Below are 8,059 nucleotides of genomic sequence, written 5' to 3'. Positions count from 1 at the left end.
AAGGTGTATTCATTCTTTATACTGTAGACATGTAGAACATATCCTCATTTGTGCATCAATGTCTGTAATGTGTGCTGTAGGTGCAAAACTTTTAGGAATCTTGTCCAAGTTGTAGGCTAGTCAATATTGGTCAGTCAGTCGTATCTTTCTTTATACTGTAGACATGTAGAACATATCCGCATTTGTGCATCAATGTCTGTAATGTGTGCTGTAGGTGCAAAACTTTTAGGAATCTTGTCCAAGTTGTAGGCTAGTCAATATTGGTCAGTCAGTCGTATCTGACATAAAGGATCCGCAAATGAAACTGTGACCACAAACACCATTATCTTGACTTATATGGCAATAATCAGCAATATGCTTTCACACAAATAACTTTATTTTTTGAATGTTTCAATATGTGTTGACACAAATTACTTATTTGAATTTTTCATTGATACAACATGGCACTGAGTTGTTAGAAAATAAATGTGTAGAGACGTTACTGTTTGATGGAGTCAGGAACCGATGAATCGGCTTTTTGAACCGGTTCAATGAGCCGATCTGTCCGAAAAGAACCGGTTCGCGGAAATGAATCGGACTTTGCATCACTATTATTTATTTTAAAATTTTGCAGAAAGATAGCATTTAATGAATTTACTTAAAAAAGTAACATATCAATACATTAATTTTTGGTTTAAATATTTGTATTGGTAACCGTTTTATAGAAGCAATAAGGTGCATGTAACGTATAGTCCAAAGGAAGATGAAGATTAGAACAGAACAATACAAAGTTTAATTAATAATTCAGAAGGTAATCCACAATCAAAACACTGTGCATAGCACAAAGAACAACTGACCCTGAAGAGCAACACAGAGCAACATAAATACAAGGCAAATGAGGGAATTAATGAATAACACCTGTGATGATTAATGAACATCCATGACAACAAATAAAAAGCGGGAAACTGTAAACAAGGAACACATGAATTACAGAAGCCAAATTAAAAGTCATGATAATGAAACTAAAACAACATAATGGTGACAGTACGAGAGAGGCTCTGTTGTATTGTGAATAAGTCATCATGTCTAAAGGGGTTGCAGGCAATCCACTTCACGTCTGACCTATCAGTATTTCTATCCACTAAACCTAAACCTAACCCTAACAGAAACTTTTTTTTTTTTCATTTTTACATTTTCAGATAAACATTAATTATTATTATTATTATTATTATTATTATTATTATTTCCCTCGTGGGGACCACTAGCCTGTCCTCACAATGTCAAAAATGTCAGGTTTTACTATCATAGATTTTACTTTAGGTTTTACTATACTAAAAACATAAACACAACAAAATACAACTTAATCATGTGAAAACTGCTATCATCAAAGACAAGAGTCACATTTTGGTGGTGCACAGGAAATCATAAGTGAGTTTTTTTTTTTCTTTTTTTTTCTTTGAATTAGTGAATAAACTTTAGTTTTTTTAGTCCAATAAGATCAGGAAATCACTCTAAAATATTGCTAATACAAGCACGACTACATATGAAATCTGACATAAGGTAGGTCATCTATCATCAATGCCTCATTTATTTCCTTTCATCCTCTGTGGCCTGACAGTCGTGGTTACATTATATTAATGCCTTTAGATCTAATATCCAGACGGGCTCTTCCTCCAGCTCTTAAGACCATCATCTGTGACTTCTACTAATTGCACTGATCTGCCAAATTCAATGATGATGCCTTAAGTCTGGATTTTTTTTTTTCTTACTCAGATACTCTAAACCAATGCTATTCAGCAACTCTCAACATTGAGACTGCAGAAGGTAACCATGACTTTGACAGTGCCAAGTTGCCTGAAAGATGAGTCAGCTGCACTTTAAAGTCTCTGAGGTGACAGCCACCCACACAGAGCACTGAAGTCATTCTGTTACTGGCTGTTTATGACACCGGCTTCTTACTTGTTGGTAGAACGGATATTGAAATAAATCAATAAGCCATGAGAGGCCACAAATTACTGTGACTTTTTCAAGTTTAAAGGGTATTATTAACATTATATAACAGCAGCAACAAGAATATGGTAAAACGAAGCAGTGTTCAATAAATGTTGTTTTTAGTAATACACACACTATTTCTTATTCACAATGGATAACCTGAACTGCTGAGAAAATAAATAAATTGTTACATTTAAAAATGATAAATAATATTTAAGGTAGAAGAGAGTGCTGTTCATTCACTCCACCCACCTACATTTCCTGTCAGTACTGAGAATCGAACCCATGACCTTCGGGTTACAATCCAACTCTCTTGCCGTTAGACCATAACTGTCCACACCACAGCAGAGAAGCATTATCAGAACATTCTGCAGGTGGTTGAGGCACACCGGAAGCTGAGGATTAACCTAAGGAAGAAGAACGTTGCATACAAGAGCGCTTATACATTTACACTAGGGCACTTGGCAGTTGTGGCCTAATAGGATTGTAACCTGAAGGTCGCGGGTTCGATTATCAGTACAGACAGGAAATGTAGGTGGGGGGAGTGAATGAACAGCTCTCTCTCTTCCACCCTAAATACCCCGCAACTCAATACCCTCAGTACCCTCTTTAAACAGCAACCGTTCGCGTGTCAGCGCTTAATGCGCATATCCTATATGAAAAGCATTTTAGGGGGCCCTTGGCTTTTGGGGGCCCAAGGCGGTCGCCTACCTTTGCCTAATGGGTAAGTCCGCCCCTGCTTGACGCCACACTTTGCACGTCATTCACGACAAAATGGCAGTGACAGTGGGCAAATAAGTAAAGAAAAGTAAAGAAAATGAATGAATGAATGAGCAAGGCAACCCCCAACTGCTTCTGGGCACCACAGCAAAAATGGTTGCCCACTGCTCCGGGTGTATGTTCAAACTTGGATGGGTTAAATGCATAACACAAATTCCAAGTATGGGCTACTCATCACTTTCATTGTTGCACACTATGGAATTATATTTATTTATTTATTTAACTGTCAAAGAATGCAATAAGTCATATACTTCTAACTGTATTGATGGTTTGGTAATGTTGCTTGAGCATAATAATGCTAAACGTTTTGTTGAAACTCAACTTAATTGACATTATTTATAATATATTTAATTGCAAATGCTAAGCTGCAAAATTATATATAATTTTATTTTTTTTGGGGTGTGGTTGACCTGGTAAATTTAAAATCTGAAATTTGACCACAATGTTTATTATGCATTAGATATAGGGCTGAAACATATTTCAAAACTTTTCTAAATTTTGAATTTTTTTGATGCACCCTAGTGCTCAGTGTATTTAAAAACAACATACTTTGAAATATTATTTGATGCCTAATTTGATTTTTGATGAAGAAAATAAAGTAAATTCATTTTTTTTTTCTCTTTTTGAAATAATAATCATTTAACAAAAACAACAATAATCTGTTTATAAATGAAGAGTAGAGTAGATGCAAGTACTATTTTGGGAAACTATTTGGGGATTATTATTATTATTATTATTATTATTATATTTATATTTCATTATTATTATTATTATTATTATTAAACAATAATAATAATAATAATAATAATAATAAATACATATTATAATAAAATATTAAATGTTATATTATTAAACATAATAAAACATATTCAGAGGTTCATCCAATCAGTGTTTAAAGACAAACAATTTGTTTTATAATATAATTTTGCAGTTAAGAACCAAAATTCTAATGTTACTGTACAGTTATATTTTTTATACCATGATTTAGCTAAAGTCACACTTTAATATGAAACCAAAGAGAAGTTACACAATAGTTAGTCAGCTCTTATTTCTAACGGTCAATCTGTTAAATCACAGTGTGTGGTAAGTCAAAGTGATCAACTGTCAATAGAGTGAGATGTCTTCAAGGCAACTGAGGTCATCAATCATAACCCACCAGACACATGCAACATCCCGGACCACAGAATTTTCATCTGACACATGCAGATTTCAGGTCATGACCTGGAATTGAAAAAATGCTGATTGTCAGACTCTGTTCCATGTTTCGTGTGTGTCCTGCTCCCCATGTGCCTTCCCATGCCCTTATTTGGTTTGTTTCCTGTTCCTGTCCTAATTTAAGTTGATTCCTTCCCAGGTGTTTCCCAGGTTTAATTTCCATTGCTCCCAGGTGTGTCTCGTCATCCCCTCCTCCTGTGTGTGTATATAAAGTGTTCACAGTCCCTAGTGCTCTGTCGGATGTTATACGTCTTCCTGTGATAGTCTTCCTGTGTTCGTCTCTCTTGGTTCCGAAATAAAGTCCGTGTAAAGTATTCTCCAGCGTCTCCTCGTCCTTCGTGTGTGTGCACCCGTGACACTGATAGGATGAATTATGAATCTTATAATTTTAATATGAGATATGCCAAACAGCACGCAACTAATATTGATTTATTGTTCAGAGGAGGTTGACAAGCATTCAATTTGCTATCACGTTTTAACTTGCCTGTTCCTGGTGACTTCAGATTTTTATTTCCTATCAGAGGAACATCTCTGGCATGCATGTGCGTGATTACGTACAATAAATGTCATTAAGCAACATCGTGCTGATTTCTATATGCAACTTTGACCTGCAAAATATGCCGTCCTGAGATTAAAATGACAGATTTGGCTGCAATCAATGCCTGTTTGCTTGGAGAATGATGGTCTCAGCATTGACACAAATATCTTCTGCATCTCAGGAAGTAAGGGAGAAAACACTTTTCATTGATTTTTTTTTTTTCAATGCATCCCATGTGGAATGTTTCAGGCATGACATTAAAAGGTGAATTTCTCCCTATAATCGACTTAAACATCATATTACAATTTATAGAAAAAAAAAAAAAACTATAATAAATGGCTTATGCATTAACTAGTCAGTTATGTCACAATTGCTGCCTTCGAGAGTGATAATACATTAAAAAAGTGACATTGGCCAATTTAGATGTTTGAAGATGTTTAGATGTTGCGGCCCTGTTAAAGTAAGTGTCCTCATAGACTGGCTATTATACAATCAACTTCTAATTATTATTATCATTATTATTATTATTATTATTATTATTATTATTGTTGAAGTAGAAGAAGAAGGCGAAGAAGAAGAAGAAGAAGAAGAAGAAACATATTCTTCTAGATGTAAAAGCTTGCATTTAAAGGGGTCCTATTATGCTCTTTGGTGTACTAGAACAGGCTCTCATATTAGGTTGTTCGAAAAACACATTATTTTTCACATATTTTACATTATTACAACACCTCTCTCCCCAGTCTGGCATAAATGGCTCGAATAGTTCCCGTATCAAATGAAGGCCCGCCTTCTGAAATACGAAATGTGCTGTGATTGGTTAGCTGGTCCAGTGTGTGTTGCGATTGGCGCCTGGTCGGGAAATGTCATGCTCCTTACCATAGCCGCCTGTGAGCTTCAGTGTAAATATCGCGTCAAAATGTAACTTTGCAGATCTTTTTATGCTCAAACAGCAACATTACAGACTAACTAAAGTTGAAAAAGTGAAAAAGCATAATAGGACCCCTTTAATTAGACCCTTAGAATAAATACAGAATAAACACTTCCACACAGTTATTATTTCAAGTATCCTCATAGACTGGCTATTATACAATCAACTACTTCTATGCAGTATGTATGTATGAATGTGTTTATACCCATTTTCTCATCTGGCAGAACATTTTAAGTTTGACCCCTTAGAAAAGTAGTAGCATATATATATATATTTTTTTTTTCTTTTTTTTTTCTTTGGAGCATCATTCACGTCTGTGGCACAAATCAAAATGTAACATTCGTTACCCAATTTGTTCAGTTCCCCAATCCTAACTAGCATTTTAAGCATTTTAGCAAATTTAACTTGATTTCTACTTAGAGAATGCAAAGACTGTGTAACTTGCAGGACCAATTCTGAGCACAATCAATTAAATTGGACATTTTGTAAGAGTGCATCACTAAAAGGCCACAATCTGCTTCAAGAGGTTGGCTCGATTGAGCCAGGCAGTGCTGATATTTCAGCCAGTCATTTCTCTCTCATTGAGGAAATTGCATGCAGCCATATTCCCCTAAGCCCAGCACACTGAGTCAATTACCTTATTGGGTTAGAAGCTGTAATGGCCTCTGAAGTGCAATAGAAATTATATCACACTTTCATGCCGCTGGATTAGAACAATGCAGTGGTAAATGACCAAGGGTGCCACCTTACTCTTGCCCCATTGTCTAAAGTTGCAGCACATTGCAAAAGTTTGTAAACCCTTAACCGATTCTTTAATTTTATGTAATTATAAATAATAAATTACAATATAGCTCTCTTTGATATTTCTAAGGACAGAAACTGAAATGTGTTATTTTAATGTGAAATTATTCTTAAAGGAATAGTTCACCCCAAAATAAAAATAGTTGAAAATGTACTTATTCTTGGGCTATCCAAGATGTAGATGATTTTGTTTCTTCATCGGAACAGATTTAGAGAAATGTAGCATTACACTTGCTCACCAATGGATCCTCTGCAGTGAATAGATGCCGTCAGAATGAGAGTCCAAAGCATTTTGATGATGGATTTGTTTCTCACAAATACGCAGCTTTTCGCATCACAAGATGTTACTTTATGGACTGAAGTCGTGAGGATTACTTGTGGATTATTCTGATGTATTTTAGGGATGCGCCAATCCGATATTCATATCGGGTATCGGCTCCGATAGTGCCATTTTTCTCGGATCGGGTATCGGTCAGAGAGGGCCGATCCAAATCTGAGATTTATAAATTTTTTTTCCCGATTGTGCGAATTATTCTGTGTTACTTCTGAAGCCATACGATAGCTTAATGTGAGCTACATATGAATATTTAAGTCCTTACATTAAAGTTCATTAAACCCTGGTCGCGTTCGGTTACAGCAGTCAGCTCGGTAAAGCTCTCTCCAAGATCATTCTGTGTTCCCATTATACTTGATTTGTAAATACATGTCTATGATTTTGCAAAAAGGACTTTATCTTCTTGCCGGAGTTTAATGTTGTTTTGTTACTTGCTACCGGGTGTCTGTGCAACTGTGCAACAAAACACGGGCGTAGAACAGACCATAAATTGTTTTTAACGTGCACAGTAACTGAAATGTAAAACTGTTAAGCGTGTCGAAACGTTACGGGAACGCCTCCAGCGTGACCACGCTTTTAATCACATGTGTAATCAGTCCAATGGATGGGCGAGACGTCACGGGCGGGGTGACGTAGCGACCAGGAAGCATAAAAGCACGTGCGGTGAAACCGGCGTCAGCTTCTAGGAGTGAAGCAAGCGCTGGCAGGGATGGCGGAAGTATGGCCCTGAGACGCAGCGTCTCGTTCCCTTCGGGGAACCATGGTTACATACGTAACCTGGAGACGTTCCCCTTCAGGAACTCGAGCTGCGTCGAAACGCTACGCGAGCGGCCACTCATGACCGCTCCCAACCGGTGAAAGATGCATCCGTCGCTAGCATATGCGGCGACCAGGAGCTCCCAGCACCAGGCCCTGACATAAGAACCAAGGTTTCCTTCACATGTCTAAGGCACGTAGGCACCGCCGCGGGACCTTGAGCATGCGAAGCAGGTTTCCCCTCTGGGAGAACCCCTTGGTCTTAAGCCACCACTGTAGGGGTCTCATGTACAGCAGGCCAAAAGTAACCACGTTGGACGCGGCTGCCATCAGACCCAGCAGTCTGGAACTGCTTGACAGTGAGTGACCGGCCTTCTCTCACTCTCGCGACGAGGATCGACTCGATCCGAGCAGGAGATATACGTGCCTACATCGTGGTCGAATCCCACACCACGCCCAGATAAGTGGTTCTCTGTACTGGAGAAAGCACACTTTCCTTAGCGTTAAGTCTTAACCCCAGCTTTTTCGTGTGAGCGAGAACGACATCTCGATGTCGAACTGCCATCCACTCTGATTGAGCTAATATCAACCAATCGTCGATGTGGTTGAGTCATGAAAGTGTGGGGTGAGAGTGCATGGCCTAAGGAAGAACCAGTATTGGTAGGCTTTTGCCCCCAAAAGCAAACCTCAGGAACTTCCTATGATGAGGAAGGATGCCCTTCATCCTTCCTCGGAA

The sequence above is a fragment of the Sinocyclocheilus rhinocerous genome, unplaced genomic scaffold (genome assembly GCF_001515625.1).
Source record: "Sinocyclocheilus rhinocerous isolate Xijiao unplaced genomic scaffold, SAMN03320098_v1.1 scaffold582, whole genome shotgun sequence".
NCBI lineage: Eukaryota > Metazoa > Chordata > Actinopteri > Cypriniformes > Cyprinidae > Sinocyclocheilus > Sinocyclocheilus rhinocerous.
This window is presented reverse-complemented; position numbering follows the sequence as displayed.